The 18,061-nt window shown below is 45.8% G+C and overlaps 1 long non-coding RNA gene across 1 annotated transcript; it reads left to right on the plus strand.

Moving 5' to 3' along the window:
• The first annotated feature begins 4,898 nt into the window (after positions 1-4,898).
• On the plus strand, positions 4,899-7,284 carry LOC145643574 (uncharacterized). Its single transcript, XR_014116045.1, has 2 exons — positions 4,899-5,300; positions 5,583-7,284. It is a non-coding gene; the product is annotated as an uncharacterized LOC145643574 (long non-coding RNA).
• The last annotated feature ends 10,777 nt before the right edge of the window (positions 7,285-18,061 follow it).

Consider the following 18,061-nt stretch of genomic DNA (forward strand, 5'->3'; position numbering starts at 1 on the left):
AACCAATCATATATAATCATATATAATCATATCATATATAATCCGAGGCTGGTTACAGGAGACCGCCAGTGCTCCGGCACACCCAGCCTGGGCTCCTCTCACCTAAGATCATGTTTGTTGGCATTTGCACACAACACATGACACATGACAGATGGCATATGACACACGGCATTCAATACAGGACACACATGACATGACACATAACACATGGCACATAACACATGACACAGGACACACGACATGACACATGACACATGACACATGATGCACGACACATGACACATGATTCACGACACATGACAGATGGCACAAAACATACGACACATGACATGATGCACGACACATGACAGATGGCACAAAACATACGACACATGACACATGATGCACGACACATGAGAGATGGCACAAAACATACGACACATGACACGACACATGATGCACGACACATGACATGACACACGACACATTGGCGTCTTCCATGCCATTCCACATACACACCCCCTCATACCCACACCACACCTCACATATACACTCTTCACCCCCCAACATACCACCCCTCACATACACACCCCCTCATACCCACACCACACCTCACATATCCACTCTTCACCCCCCGACATACCACCCCTCACATACACACCCCCTCATACCCACACCACACCTCACATATCCACTCTTCACCCCCCGACATACCACCCCTCACATACACACCCCCTCATACCCACACCACACCTCACATATCCACTCTTCACCCCCCAACATACCACCCCTCACATACACACCCCCTCATACCCACACCACACCTCACATATCCACTCTTCACCCCCCAACATACCACCCCTCACATACACACCCCCTCATACCCACACCACACCTCACATATCCACTCTTCACCCCCCAACATACCACCCCTCACATACACACCCCCTCATACCCACACCACACCTCACATATCCACTCTTCACCCCCCGACATACCACCCCTCACATACCTACCCCGTCAAATACCCACCCCCTCACATGCCTACCCCACCCCCTCACATACCTACCCCTCACATACCCACCCCCTCACATATCCATATCACTTCAAACTTGAAAGCACAGAAGGTTCCAGAAGCTTAATTAGAAGCAAGTGAGGGAGCCGGCACGTTCCATACAGTTTGTTCACCTGAAAAAATAAACACAGAATCTGGAGGAGGGAAGGAGGCACTGCTATGCTGAGAAAAATGCAAGGTCAGAGGATTATACACCAAAGTCGAGGTGTGTGTGTGTGTGTGTGTAAGCGCATGTCTGTTCGTTGTTCTGTCTGTCTATAAAGCTTGAGTGAAGGAATTATGTCTTAAACTCACATTAAGCTTACATTTCTTTTTAACCGCATCATGATTTAAAGGTGAACATTTCAACATGTGTAGGTCCAAGTTTAAATAAACACGCTCAGGCTCAAATTCCATTAACACTTGGTGGGATTCTGTGGCTAGTTCTGTATATTGTATAAGTTATGTCTATTGTGTCACAGTCAGCAAAGGCTTAGAAGTCTGACAAAGAGAGAGGTGTAGAGTTTTTAAAAAACAGTGTGAGTGAGTGTGTGAGTGTGTGTGTGTGTGCGTGCGTGCGTGCGTGCGTGCGTGTGAGTGTGTGTGTGTGTGCGAGTGTGTGTGTGTGAGTGTGTGTGGGTATGTGTGTGCGTGTGTGTGCGTGTGCGTGCATGTGTGCGCGTGTGTGTGTGTGTGTGTGTGTATGGGTATGTGTGTATGTGTTTGTGTGTGTGGGTGTGTGTGTGTGTTTGTGTGTGTGTGTGTGTGTGTGTGTGTGTATGTGTGCATGTTTAGTTCCCAAGCCCAACCCCTGCTCTGCCAGCTTCAGAGAGCTCCAGTGTTATGGACGGCGTGTTTATCCGCTGGGTAGGAGCGGTTCCCAGTTCCCTTAGACAAGCTTCCTTAAGTATACCACACAAGTAGAATGAATCAGGCCCCAGTGATCCCCCCAGTGAGGGGTTAGGGCGCAGAGAGGGGGCCAGCCACACACATACCTGTGACAGACACATAGCTGCACACAAACACTGAACTGCTATCGGCTTAGGTGGCCAAATAAACCAGCAGTGTAAAGAAAAGCCATCACATATGGGGATATGGTGTCGTATTACCATGGCAACAGCATCACTGAATTGTCTGTTTTCTCCCCAACTTTGACACAGATGTTCTCTGACATCACTACTCAGCGTGTGTCCTACATGACAGCAGTGGTACCACTGTCTGCTGGAGAGAGAGAGAGAGAGAAATGATCTCTCTCAGTGGAATGAAATGCAGTGCAATGTTTGATGTAAGATGTTAAACCTAGTCTTGACTCAGGACCTGTGATATTAGCCACTGCTGAATGGTTTCCATGGTGATCAGAAAGGCAGTATCTGTGGTTGCTCTCTGCGGAAGCAACTGTACCTCAGATACACCTTTACAATCGTTTAATTTTTTTAATGATATGTTTTAATCATTATATGTTTTAATTATCATAATGTACTATCTGTATGAATGGTTGAAACCTGATACTATACACTATACACTATAATCTACAATATACACTACACTATACTCTACAACATACACTACACTATACTATACACTATACACTATACTCTACAATATACACTGCACTATACTCTACAATATACACTGCACTATACTCTACAACATACACTACACTATACTCTACACTATACACTATAATCTACAATATACACTACACTATACTCTACAACATACACTACACTATACTCTACACTATACACTATACTCTACAATATACACTACACTATACTCTACAACATACACTACACTATACTCTACACTATACACTATACTCTACAATATACACTACACTATACTCTACAACATACACTACACTCTCCACTATACACTACACTCTACACTATACTCTACACTATACACTATAATCTACAACATACACTACACTATACTCTACAACATACACTACACTATACTCTATACACTACACTCTCCACTATACACTACACTCTCCACTATACACTACACTCTACACTATACTCTACAACATACACTACACTATACTCTACACTATACACTATACTCTACAATATACACTGCACTATACTCTACAATATACACTGCACTATACTCTACAATATACACTACACTATACTCTACAATATACACTACACTCTACACTATACTCTACACTCATTGTTGCTACTTTTTAAAGCCCTACTCTAATATGCCGTTGGGGTAGCAGGTTCTATAGCAGTCCAGTCACAGCACTCAGACTGATGCATTCATATAGACCTGAAGGCTCTAGGTAGTGGAGTGTGTGTAAGTGTGTGTGTGTGTGTTCAGGAGGCCTGGTGACACAGGGCTAGCCTGAGGGCAGCTGTCGCCCGGAGTCCCACACAGCGTGAGTGGGCCAGCTCTGTCCAGCTAACAGCTTTTATTATTCCCAACATGCAATCCTTTATCCAGACAGGTGAAACTGATTTCTCCCGGAGACCTTGTCGTTCTCAAACCTCTCTCCTTCTCCTCTCTTTCTCTCCCTCCCATTTCGCGGGGGCTGTTCAGGGGCCCCAAGGGCCTGCTGAGCTAAACGGAGTTTTGTGTGACAGCCCTGGCCTCCGGCCCTGGTCCAGGGCCCAGTTTGAAACAGTCAGAAATTCAATTTTGCTTGGCGCTCTCTCTCTCATCTCCCCCCCCGCTCCATCTCCAGGGGTGATCTCTGAAAGCAGAATCGGATCCAGATGGACTTATCTGGACCTAAAGATAACAAATACCACAGGAGTTCCTGTCAGGGTGGGACCGGCAGGACAAAAGGGTGGTGTCCTGTGGCCACTGCTCTGACCGTAGACTCCTTAGAGGAGCCACGTTCTGGTGGAGGTTTCCCACGGCATCGCGGGTGGAGCGATTGCTGAATGGTACTGCTTATGAAGTTAGAAGACAGACAGCAAGAATGGACAGAATACTGAGAAAGGAAGGAGGAAGAGAGAGAGACAGAAAAGGAGTGCATGCAAATATATTTGTGTAAGAAGAAGGCGGTGAGCTGATGATGACCCTGGTGCACAGCCTGTCAGGCAATTTAGACCTAATACCACCCAGAGTGAGTGCGATACACACACACACACACACACACACACACACACACACACACACACACACACAGACAAACACAAACACACACTGGACATTTCTTTGTGTAATTAAAAACTACTGGCTTGCTACAACCAAAGGAGAGAAGCTGAGAGGAGGTTTGGGAGGAGGTGCAGGAGGAGGTTTGGGAGGAGGACTCATGCCACAGCACGCAGGACCGTGCACCAATGGATGATTACCTCCTCTGTCTGCTTTTCATAAATGATGCAACACGCTCGCCTCACTTCATTTAACCTCTTCGGTGAGAAGCTTTGCTCTGAATTTCAGTTTGATGCACTTTCACCAGCAGTGTGCACATACCCACAAATGTCGCACCAAAAATAGCAACATTTTGCACTAGCGTGTACGTACAGTACCACCAGCGTGAAACACACAGCGCAACCAGCGTCAGACAAGGGCACTTAAAGGGAGCGAGACGGCTGTCACATGGTACCGCTCAGCCACGGAGATCCGAACACGCAGACCCCTTTTACAGTCTGTGGCTCGTCTACGCCGGTAATTAATTATGGCTGTAACCCAACTCCTGGGTCCCGCCGAGCTGAAGCGAGCCACATGCCACCTCCCACAACACCATTTCAACCCGCGCTCGCATTCCGCACCAGCTGCTCTCTTTCCATCCATCAGACGTGACTTATGAAGAGCAAACAGTGTGGTGGGCTGGTCGGGGGAGGCAGGCCAGGGCGGGGCGGGGGGCGGAGCCATGCTGGGCTGCTGTTTTTCCCAGCGCCGATCAAACGAGGTGAGCTGGGCCGGGCCCGAGGTGTAGAGGCAGAGACCCCACTGACCGCCACCTGGTGTGGACCTGGTACTGGCCCAAAGCAGGCCCGCCGAGGTCAGGGGTGTTTACCCGACCCCGGGAGTCAGCTCAGCTCATCCTTGCCCGGCACGGGGCCTGAAGAGCCGGGCCGGCTGGGCTCAGGAGCGTGGGAGGGACCCGGAGGAGGGAGTTAAAATGTCGGAGCAGCGGGCAGGAGATGTGGTGTGGAGGTCTGATGCACCTGGATCCACTCTAAAGACAAAGCAGCACAGGAAAGCAGCGGGACCCTTCGGGACAAGACCATGAGCTACGATGCATGCTGAGACCCTGCAGGACAAGGCTCGGGGTGATCCATGTACTCAGAATTGCTTATGAAAGGTAATACTGAACTTCTAGTCTTAAGCAGATGCTTGAGTGTTGTGTGTGTGTGTGTGTGTGTATGTGTGTGTGTGTGTATGTGTGTGTGTGTGTGTGTGTGTATGTGTGTGTGTGTCTGTGTGTGTGTGTGTGTGTGCGTGTGTGTAAGAGTGGTTGATGTAGGCATGTTTGACACTAGCGAGAGTTTTGGTAATTTGTAGATACCCTTCCAAACAGTCAGACCTGCAGTTAGGACACACACACACACACACACACACACTCCTCTGTGTGGTATGGTTCCAGGGTTCAACCGTGTGATTGATGAGCAGGTCTGCAGGTTGCAGGCCAGGCCCTCCTGTGCACAGCGAGGGGACGGGGAGCATCACGCCTGCGTTCCCACGCAGCACACGGAGCCAACACAAATAGCCACCACAGCAGGAAGAGCTATACTGCTGCTGTCATGTGAAGCCTTCCCACGATGCACCTCACATGGGCACGGACATGCGTGACCAGGCTGTACACCAGCCGCAGTGCGGGGGTCATGTGTGTGTGTGTGTGTGTGTGTGTGTGTGTGTGAGTACATTACTTTCAGATAAAATGATCACAGCTTGCATTTACTGAAGACTCCAGTGATAAATATGACATGAGCATCACTGGAGCCCCACACATTATTCTTCCCACATTTATAGAAATTCACTAAATTACACATATTTATCATAATATCACTGTTCAATAACAGTCACACGACTCGTCAAATGACTAGGATTGTGGTTATAGTAATGTCTTTGATAACTTTAGCAAAATACCAGCACAGTCTGAATCGTCTGGAAGCTGCTTGTCGCTATGGCACCGTAGTCCTGATGAGCACTCACATGTGTGACATTAGCCGGCATTCGGCGCCTCATAAAACTCCCAGGGCATTGTGGGATCACTTTCCCTCGTGTAGGACAGCGGGCCCACACTGGCATGCTAGCCCGAGGTAAACAGACCCGTGGAGCCCCCAACCCACCTTACCACAGCCTTCCGACCGGATCGGACCTTGGTTTGGACAGGATCCAGAGAGTGGTGTCTGGTTCTCGCAGATTCCCAAAGACAGGCTGTCTGACACTGATGTTTACGTGCCGCGCGCCCGCAAGGCCCCTGCTGGGTTGCTGCAGCTTGGCAGAAGACGAGTTTGTTCCGTTCTTTCTCGCCACAAGCCCTGATTGTTAGTTATATTTTTTTCCGTCAGAGAATACGGTCATATTTTATGGTAACTGTCAGATCTGACCAGAGTCAGGGAGCAAGGCAGGATCAAATCCCTTGATTCTAAAACACACTGTGGCTCTTTGGGCCCTGTGGTGTGGTATCTGAGCGTGTTCACACAACGCAGGTCTGTGTGTGACCTTTTAACTAAATGTTATGAATGTTAGCATAGAATGATATTATATTAATGTTTCAAAACATGAACACAAAAATAAGAGAAGCACATCAAATATCAATAGTGTAATGTTATATTTTAATCATAGCAAATTTAAAATGCCTCTCATAACTTTCTTTTTTCCATAATCATCACATTTCTCATACAGTAGTATTTTAAATGTAATTAAAATGCCACTTTTACCTTTTACCACTTTTTATGTTATTAAAACTTTAGGCAAATGCAAGTAAATAAATTAATGTGAATAACAGTACTTGATAAATTACAAGTGCAGTTCAACTATGATGACGATTATTTTGTGATTATAGTGTGAGAAGGTAATCTTGTGGAGGTGTCTAACCCAAGCCCAAAAATATCAAACCAGACATGTTGTGACTGTCATTGACTTACTAGGTCTTCCAGATATTAAAGACCTTAAATGTACATCTTCAGTTATATAGATGCAAGGTAAATATATTATAAAAGGTATGTGGTATTTTTGTCCCTCATCCTAACCCTAACACATTACCATCTGGTAATAATCATCAAAAATATATAACATTTGCAAAATAATAATAATGTTTTTTCAATAAAATGAATTTCTCATTTATTTGTCCTGATTGATCTCCTGTGACGGCTCTCTGGTATTTCCGGAAGTGTCTGCTGCCCTGACTGGTCTGATCGCGCTTCTGTTGCGCAAGAGTCCTCAATGCTAGGAGTCAAGTAAACATCAAGGTGCTTGTATAATACCTCACAAAACCAAATAAACACAAGTCGATCACATTTGAACAACCAATTAAGCATGACAAAATTTCATCCTGAGGAGTTCAGGATTCTTTGCAAACAACTTTTCCCAGTGTAATATTTCATATACTTGCAGCTAGGATGAAGATGTTGTGGGCTGATGTTCTATGCTGCCAGCATGACTTGAGACAAACACAGGAACCTATTTACAAACATACTTACCTGGAGCCTTCAATGTGAAGAGTGTACTCTACATATGCAGTGTGATACCAGCACTGTGTGTAGCATTTCTGGCATGTGTTTTGTCATGCAATTAACAATACTTCTGTAGAAATTTAAATCTAAATCTAACCTTTAGACTAGGTATGCTTAGAAATTAGTAAGACATTAATTTGTGAAAATGTGTGCATGAAGATGTATATGTCTTTGTATTTTGTGTGTGCATGTATGTATTTATTTGTATGCATATGTGTGTGAGCATATGCTTGTCTGTGCATGTGTATGCATGCGTGTGTGTGCATGTGAGTGTGTGTGTGCGTGTGTGTATATGTATACTGGACCATGATCCCAGCATGGAGAAAAGAAGTGGTGTGTACAGTATAGTGCCCAACAATGACCCACGCGCACACACCCTGTGTGAGGAAGTGGTGTGTACAGTATAGTGCCCAACAATGACCCACACACACATCCTGTGTGAAAGTGTCCAGACGAAACTCCATGAAGTCTGTCCCACTCCCAGAGTCCTAGACTTCTGCTGCTTCCTGCACACCCGTGTTTGCCACGCATGGTCTCGTATGTCCCCCGGACTCCCACTGCCAGGACACATCCGTTAGCGTCCGGCTCGGAACCTTTCACCGAGTGCGTGGCGTGACATGTGGCATTGTGTGGGATGAAGAGACATGGCGGAATGTGTGCGTGAGAACACCAGGGGGAACAAAGCTGTGTGACTGCCAAAATAGAGCATTTTTGATCATGTTATTAATTACTGTATTTTATACAGTAAACACTTTCCCTTTTCCCACACACACACACACACACGAGTAAAAGCCTTTTGAACTGTACATTCGTCATAACTTTGAAACCCTCTTTTCCTGACTGTTAATCTGTTCATCTGGAGTTGTTTGATGTCTGTTTCATCCTGCACACCTGCAGCACCTCTTGTCCTGCTTCTTGGCTATCCCCACCCACACCACCCACACCACCACCACCCCGTTAATCTTTTTAAGACCTCTTCTTTTTCTGGAGTTGAGAAACGAGTAGAAGCCACAAACAGCTGAAAGCTCCCTGAGAGCTTCTCTAAACACCCTGAGTCTCATACTCATGCTGGCTGAGTAAGGCAGCACTCAGTTTAATAATGGAACTTTCTGGAAGGTTTGAGGTGAAATGGTTGAACGCGATGGCAGGGCTGTTTAAGATTTAAGAGGCTGAACAAAGCATGCAGACCCAACACTAGACCTCTTCTGTTCACCAGTGGAACTCACCAAATTCCAGATATTGGGGTACCAGACCCCCTCTCAATATTGTGTTTCCAGACACTTGTCAATAATAAGGTATGGAAATATGATCAATAGCGAATATCAATATAGCGATATTCATTACTCAGTGACATGACATTTAACTAAACTCCCTCCCAGTGGTTAAGTGCTTACATCCACTGGCAGAGGGCGCTAAAGCACAGTGTAAATTTCACAGAGCTTACCCTCATAGTTCTAGGAGGGTTAACATATATGTATACAGCAGATGAAGAGAAAATATACAACATATTAGAGCTTATTACACATAACCGCTGAACTAACAGATCCTGACAATTACGAGAGCAGTATGAATATTTTAATAAATAATAAAGGCTCTCTGAACTGGTGACGTTCAGTGAAAAGTCATATAATATGAGGTCATATCGTGGAGTGCGGATGCCAATCAAAAACATCAGACACAGCAAGGGGACCGTTGATTCACATATGGTCAAAATGTTTTTTCATTTATTTCATCAGCTAGGCAAGCACAGTGCTTCTGAATTTGGAGGAGGAGGAAAACTTTACATTTAAAAAAGTCAATGTTAACATCCTAACATTCAGTCCATGGGGTTCTTAAGTTCCAAGAGTGTAGATCAGTTCTTTTTATTTGAGTTTCCTAATTCTATTGCTGCCATAGCAACAACTGGCAGACAGATGTGCCATGAATGCAGTGTCCATTAGTAATAAAATGCCCCTGGGAACAACAGGTCAGTAACTGCAGCGAGATATTAAAATTGCAGTGAAGTTTCCAGAGAAACAGAACATTTCAGACAGAGGTCCTTCATCAGCTGTGCAAGCACAGTGCTTCACACACACACACACACACACACACACACACACACACATACACACACACACACACACACACACACACACACACACACACACACATATATATATATATATATATATATATATATATATATATAATTTTTTTGAAAGCATTAACTCTCCATTATTAGAGTTATCAAGGCAGTAAACGATTAGGAAAATAATAACATTTCATTACTAACTTTAACGGCCAATACTCCCACCACAGGAGGAGAATTAATACCTATTACACCCCCATTCAAGGTAGTCACCCTACACATTCTGCATTGTCAGTTTGACTGTTTAATTTAATGAGCTGTTTGAATCACAGCAGATTTCAAAGGCCTCATAAGTCATATCTGCTGTGTATAGTTTTTGTATTTGCAATCTGTGGAGAAGCCAAAGACAAATTTACACACGACCGGACAATAAAGTTAGCCTAAAGTAATGTACAGTCATAAACCATAATCCGCATTTACACAGGCGTAAAATGGGAGGTGAAAGGCTGTTAAACAGGAAAGCCAAATGAGTAAATCAAATCCGTCCGTAGGGCTATATGGCGCTCGCCCTGACCGTGCCCTGACCTCAGCTGCACCTCTTATGGACACCGTGCCCTACTCCCACACCCACACCTCACCTCACCCTGCCTGTGCTGTTCTCGGAAGCTGCCTTGCACCGCCTGCCAGTCCTCGGTGGGCCCTCAGTTCCTTCGAAGCGCCGGCTGCTGGGATCAGCAGAGTAAACACGGCATGGTGCATTGTGGGAGGGCTCTCCTGCAGCCAGGGAACCGTGGGGGGTCAGATCTGAAAACGCTCTTCACTTCTTTTTCTTTTCATCTTTTCTCTTTAGCAAGCCTGCTACATATACCGTAGTCTTTGCGTGCAGGTCCTGAGGTGCTGAACGCGGATCCACGAGGCTAGCCACGCACCGGTCGAGAGCTCACCAAATGCCGCGGCTCGGGTGCAGCCAGCTTTATCTGTTCTATGTCTCTCTCAGTTTCACAGACGAATCCAGAGCAGGCCTGAACAGTAACATAAAAGATGTAATGTGACTACAGATTTAAAACATAAGGTTGAGGGTAATTGTAAACCAATACACCAATTGCAGTGAAAATCAGGATTCATTTAAAATATAAAAAAGTCATGTAAAACAATCATGTTTGTTCTTATATTTGAACATTTAATGAAAGCCAACAACTCTATAATGAACATCATATTTCACACAATAAATCAGTATTTTATTCAAATACTGCTAAACATTAATTGTAATATGTTGGCGCGATTGCATAGTTTATTGTACTATTTGTGATCTGTAATACATTAAAAACATGCAAGATTATATAGGTGAAATTCAAAAGAAGGAGAATATATGTTTTTACACTTTAGAGGAATGAACTTGCCATGGTGGTGTTTGGGTCCTTTCATTCCAGTGTTTGTGCTCTCTCATTATTAATTCCTACTTTGACATGTGCAGCACACAAAGAACGTCCCCACCCAGACTCCGTAGGAGACTGCATCCTCTCATTCCCCGTCCCCTCTTATAGTCTCTGTCTTATGTAAATAAGAATGACTGGAGAGGGCCATAGAACAGGTTTTTGTTCAGGTCATGCTAAAATTTTGTAAGCTAAATGAATCTGTCACTTCAGAAAGAAAGGATATTTAAGGGAAAAAGATCAGAACAATGCTCCCTCGTTGTCAAGCAAATAAAAGCCATTGTGTGGATAATGTAAAGAGAAGCAGATCTCGCTGGTGTCCGGGACCCTGTATGAGTAGCTGGTGTGAGTGGCCCATGCTCACATCTTAATACGCCCCGTCTGTTGCCAATAATATTACCTTTACGCGTGACGACAGGCCACAAAGGGATTTACCTGAAATGCCTTTCAGGACACACTCTACCCCATTCTTGTGCTGTTTCTGCTGCTGAGGGGGGACCCTGTCTTACCCCAGCCCAAAGGCCAGCGGGGGGACCCTGTCTTACCCCAGCCCAAAGGCCAGCGGGGGGGACCCTGTCTTACCCCAGCCCAAAGGCCAGCGGGGGGACCCTGTCTTACCCCAGCCCAAAGGCCAGCGGGGGGACCCTGTCTTACCCCAGCCCAAAGGCCAGCGGGGGGACCCTGTCTTACCCCAGCCCAAAGGCCAGCGGGGGGACCCTGTCTTACCCCAGCCCAAAGACCAACTCGAACCCTTCTCCCTGGCTCCTCCAGGACTCTGATAACCAAAACAGTTTAGGCTAAGACAAAGACACCTCTGTTATGACAGAGGAGTCATGGAAAAGACCACGATCTTGCCCTTTTTAAAGCAATAAAATTTAGTATTTTTAGAAAATGTTATTTGTTAGGCATTAAGTGTTTAAGTGTTAAGCCATAGCAGACCTGTTCATATGAATGTATTTTCCTCACTTAAATATTATTCAAAATAATAAAGAAAATGTATACCTTTGCCCAAGAAATGTTCATCACCCCATTTATAACCACTTGTTATATATGGTTATTAACACTGAATTCTTGGAAAATGTCTGCTTGCCTTTGTTCCCTGAAGGTTGCAAAAGTACAGAGAAAAACCATAAACACAGCATAACTGATAATATTCAGCAGCCATGCCAAAGAACGTTTTTCTCAGACGATTCTTGGGTCGGTCGATTTCCACAAATGGATTGTGTTATTACCCTAAAGAGGCCACATCAGGAGGGAGCTGCGCAGTCCTGCTTGGATTGACAGCCAGACATCAGGGTTTGGTATCTGCCTTTAATACGTGGAGCTGAAAGACTTCTTGCCGCATGGCACACGGAGAATTAAGTATAACTTAAATATATAATTGGAATCTTTTGCAAATTTGCGGAAACAATTACTGAATAATTAGAACGTGTAATTTCAAATGCTATAGTACACACACACACACACACACACACACACACACACACACACACACACACACACACACACGCACACACACACGCACACTGATATCTATGTTGGAAAGACTCAAGGAAAGAACTTTTCCCTGCTTCCGACATATTCCCTGCTTCAGAATCACTTAACCATCTCCTAGACAGCTTGGAGCGATTTTAGCCTGCACGTGCTGCCAGCCATTTTGAACTTCTGAAGATTTTTTAAAAATACATTCTTGATTCAGTCACCTTGCCAAACTACCATTTCCATCAGACGACACCTAAATGATAATATTACATTTTCACATTCAAAATTTGACTTACTTGGATCAGCGTTTTCTTTCACTTTCACCGATCTGAAACGTGTACCTCTTATAAGTCTGCTATGGAAAAAAAGTTAAGATTAAAATAAATTCCTGGCTGCAATCTACAAACTGAAATAGAAACCTGTATTGTTGTTATTGTTAATGTAATGACTGAAATGACAACCAAAATTTCCTTTTATTAGGGCTTAATCAAAACCATAAATCATGGAATTTCCTCTGCTGTATTTGTATCCAGTCCAAAACAAGAAACGTTACAAACATGATGTTTAATGCATTCTGAGTGGCCCCGAAATGACCGCGTTTCTAAAGCCCAGCGACTGCAGGGCTGCGGCGAGCCCTGCGCCCCTGAGCCATGGTCAGCTCACATGCCTTTGCAGGGCATGCGGGTCACGTGCAGCGTAGACGTTTGCAGCTGCAGATGAGGGTGGAGCCCGGAGGACTGCAGCGCGCCACACGCAGGTGCGTACCCATTCAATTAACGCAGGCCCACATTTTACCGCCTCCTCCTCCTCCTCCTCCTCCTTCTTCTTCTTCTTCTTCTTTTGCCATTTCCTCTCCTCCTCGGAAAGGCTCCGTGAATACGCTTTCTGCATTAACAACGGACCCCCATCGAAAACAACCATTAGTCACGAGACGTTCAGACGGTATCGGGTGGTGGGGGTGCCACAGATGGAATTGCATGGAAGGGAGGTGTGAGAACCGTCGCGCGGAGTATTGTTGTATCCAAAAAGCAATTCCCTCGGCTAATCTGAGATCTCTACTATTTCAGACCGACATGTGCTTCCTCTACTCTGGCTCACTGAGGCGTGTAATAAAATGCACGCTGCTAAACGCGCTTCCTGTCCGACCCCAAAAGGCGCATAACGGTCACTAACACATAACAAATGCGCACGGAGCCCAGCGGAGAAACCTGCCCATCAGCGGAGACAGGTGGAGCGTTAGTAGGACCGTGTAAAAAGGACAACTCACAGAAAAAGCAAAAAGAAAATTTTGCAAAAGCAATTTTGTTTTTTTTATTTTGGCAGGCCTTTAACTCAATAATAATGGCATGTCGAGTAAAATCGAATTTGGACCGCATAAGGACCAGTGCAGATAAAATATTCAGATGTCTACGTGACAAATGAATCGTTTCATTACCAGGATAATTACACTATTGTTGTTGCGTGGAAGAATACTGCCAACCACACGTTTGCGTTTCGCTTCATTTCCACAGTCTAAAACGTTCCTAGTAATCACTTTCTGAATGAATGAATGCGGGCAACTCTGCACGACCAAAGGAAATACTGGTATAAGGAGAGGTGAAAACCCTCGCAACGACGAGCTGTTGAATGTATTACTCGTGTGGACAGCGCGCACAGAGTATGCCTGGCAAAGTGTGAATGAGGCCGTATTATATTCTCCGCAGGCTTCCGTTAAGTCTTCATGGAAGCGCAAACATTTTAATTTGGGGGTTTTAAGTAATAAATCTAGCAAGCTTTAAGTGAAGTATTAATGTGGAAATATGAAACGACTGCTCTGACATTCATTAACACAGTTTTCACCGTCCGATATGTTCTGACCCAGTTTTGCTCGTGAAGTGATGTCAGTTTTTTATTTTTACTTTAAATTGTGTGCATGCGCGCGCGCGTTTGTGGCGAAAGAGTGAATTGGGTGCACGCCCCCTGATAGGAGAGCACAAATCAGTGCCGTGTGGACCACGTGACAATGTATGTATATGTGTGTGTGTGTGTGTGTGTGTGTGTGTGTGTACCCTTTTGCGCCAAGCATGAAATGACTCCAAATTGGCTGCATGTTCTGTCCACTGAGTCTCGAGTCTGATCCTATCCCTTTCTCCTCAGAGATTCTGACCGCGAGGCCACTGCTTATTCAATTATGCCGCAGTCTGAGACTGAGAAAGCAAGCAGCAGCAACACCGACTTGATCCGGAGTTAAATAATAATAATAAAACAGAATCTTTACAGTCCAATAAATTATACTGCATAATTTGTGGCAGCGCTTCAGTGAATCCCTCAATGTCTGCATTAAAGTTTGGATTTGCTTCTCAGTCTCAGCGCACGTTTGCATTTGGTGCGTGTCTCCCGCTCGCGCCTGACGCGTCTGGCCTTTGGCTGCAGTTCGCGAAGGAGGGAGCGCGGACCAGTGCAGGAACAGACGGACGAGGCCTGACAGGCTCCTCCACGCGCTTTATCGGAGTCTAATGGCCCATGCTGACTTCCGCGCCGGAGCGCGCGCGCGCGTGGCTTCATTTAAGTGAAATTTCCTTGAGGTGACCTACTGCTGACCTTTGATACTGAGCTCTGGGGCGAAATCACAGTTTAAATAATCAATTTAATTTCCAGCTGTTTTTCAGCTGGTCATAAAAAAATTGAGTTTTGTAATGCTGCTGTTTGCACTGCAGTGATTATGAAGATAAGGGGTAGAGGTCACGCGGTTTCAGCATGGTACACAAACTACGCTCGAGAGTTCTGCTGGAGCAATAAGTGGCTATGCAAGAAAAATAGACTGGAAAACATTACACTACTAAGATAATGTTTTACTCCACATAAAGATCTCACCCCCCCCCCCCTCTCCATGAATGCTCGAGTGTGTTTTCTGGGATTCTGGGATATAATATAATTTATGAAACTCTTGTGTTCACTATGCACAACGGCCCCTGGCCAGAGGATGGCGCTCGAGCAGTGCGCATTGCCCACATACATCTGCATGCTGTGTCTCTGTAACGCGCCCAGGTCAACTCGGACCCGGCTCCCTTCCACACTTAACACAGACCTCTACCGCAGCGACCGAACACACCGAGCCAAGTCCAGTCGTCGTGGGAAAAACGAACTGTATTTTAACCATTTTTTTATTCTCGACGAGAAGCAGTACATGAAGGCACGCGAGAATTTCAAAGGAACATTTGACGACTCGTGCTTTGGAATGCTGTAAAAAATGTCTCGTTCCCGAGGCTTGACTGTGACGTAGACCAAGCCTCGCATGCGCACGGTGGAACTCAAGCTGTGCTTAGCGCCCAGAATCTGAGAGCTTACTCAAGTGTGGTCTGCATTTAACTTTAAGGTGTAAAAGATTCTTACTCACATTTAAAGACTTAATACCACGCAAAGCTGTTATGTAGCAATCTGATAAAAAAATCTCTTAGAAAATATTGAAATGGCCATTTATAAATACTAATTAACAGTAGATGTGAACAATAACATTAAATTTTGCATTTCTCTCCTTATATTATTGGCATTTATAAAAATCTAGACACAAGGCACTGAGACCACACACACACACACACACACACACACACACACACACACACCTTGGCCTTTGACCCTGTCTTTCAATGAAAAAGAATCACTGACTGACAACAGGATCTCAGTCATCAGTCTAATTCATTGACACTTCCAGTACAAGGGGCCTCCATAGGGTTCAGCACAGGGGCCACCACAGGAGCCTTTGTAGGGTCCAGCACACACAGGGCAGCACACAGGGGTCAGCACACAGCGTCCAGCACACAGCGTCCAGCACACGGGGCAGTATGCAGGGTTTATATTCCTTCGAGTAATTCTAATTTTTCCACTGCAACATCATATTATGAACAAAGTAAAACAATGTCTTTAATGTTTAACGTAAGCATTTTTCTTTTTGTGTTTTAGTGATGTCATTAGTAAAGCCAAAGCAAGGGTATCCAGATCAATACAGTCAAACAACAAAGTCTTCATAAACAGAGCGTTAGAAGAAACAGTGAAACAGCGAGCTTGACCCAGCATTACTTAGAGTGGGTGTGAAAGAAATAGTGAGGAACACCCCAAAACAAGCATCCCTCCCCAAATGCTCCAACAATTCTCTCTAACATTTTCTCACCAGAGTCTCAGAAAACACTTTCCCACACACTTTGCTCATTGGGGAAGTCGCTTGGTGTTGCTATCCACGGCTGTTTGCTGCTGAAATGTCTTTCTAAGCACCTTGGTTTTATTTGGTCTGGCCCTGAACGAGTGCGTCTGTGGCAGCACCAGAGGCTGCCAGCACTAGCCAGGCCTGGCACGGGGCCTCTCCCCGCCTGGGCACGCAAACGTGTGGAGCTCTCCGGAAACCATGGCAGTTAGATTGAGTTCCTGTTATTGACTGCCTTAGCTCGTGGAGTTTAACCTTTGCTAGGCTTCCCTCTCTTTCTCTCACCTTCCTCCTCCTCTCCTCCTCTCTCCTCCTCCTCTCTCCTCCTCCTCTCCTCCTCTCTCCTGCTCCTCTCTCCTCCTCTCCTCCTCCTCTCTCCTCCTCTCTCCTGCTCCTCTCTCCTCCTCTCTCCTGCTCAGGTCAAATTTAGATCTCATCTTTGTTCTCCATCCTTTAGTGTGTGCTTAGTTCCTGTCAGTGAGTGGTGTGTGCTGGGGTTCAGTGAGTGGTGTGTGCTGGTGTGTGCTGGGGTTGAGTTAGTGGTGTGTGCTGGGGTTCAGTGAGTGCTGTGTGCTGGTGTGTGCTGAGGTCTGCTGGGGTTGAGTTAGTGGTGTGTGCTGGGGTTCAGTGAGTGGTGTGTGCTGGGGTTGAGTGAGTGGTGTGTGCTGGGGTTCAGTGAGTGGTGTGTGCTGGTGTGTGCTGGGGTTGAGTTAGTGGTGTGTGCTGGGGTTCAGTGAGTGGTGTGTGCTGGTGTGTGCTGGGGTTGAGTTAGTGGTGTGTGCTGGGGTTCAGTGAGTGGTGTGTGCTGGTGTGTGCTGGGGTTGAGTTAGTGGTGTGTGCTGGGGTTCAGTGAGTGGTGTATGCTGGGGTTGAGTGAGTGGTGTGTGCTGTAGTTCAGTGAGTGGTGTGTGCTGGTGTGTGCTGAGGTCTGCTGGGGTTGAGTTAGTGGTGTGTGCTGGGGTTCAGTGAGTGGTGTGTGCTGGGGTTGATTGAGTGGTGTGTGCTGGGGTTGAGTGAGTGGTGTGTGCTGGTGTTTAGTGAGTGGCACTCCACTCTGAGCACGTTTGCCTGAGCTCTGTGTTTCCTGTCTGCCGGCCACTCTGGGCAGCACCTCATCAGCGGCGGGTGGAATGTGGCAGCGTGTGTGTGGTAGGGAAGTGGCCGGAACGCTACAGCAGAAAGCAGGACTACGCGGCAGCGAGCGATTTGTTAACAGCCCTGTGG

This window comes from Electrophorus electricus, chromosome 13, assembly GCF_041902795.1.
Source record: "Electrophorus electricus isolate QZ-2024a chromosome 13, ASM4190279v1, whole genome shotgun sequence".
Classification (NCBI taxonomy): domain Eukaryota; kingdom Metazoa; phylum Chordata; class Actinopteri; order Gymnotiformes; family Gymnotidae; genus Electrophorus; species Electrophorus electricus.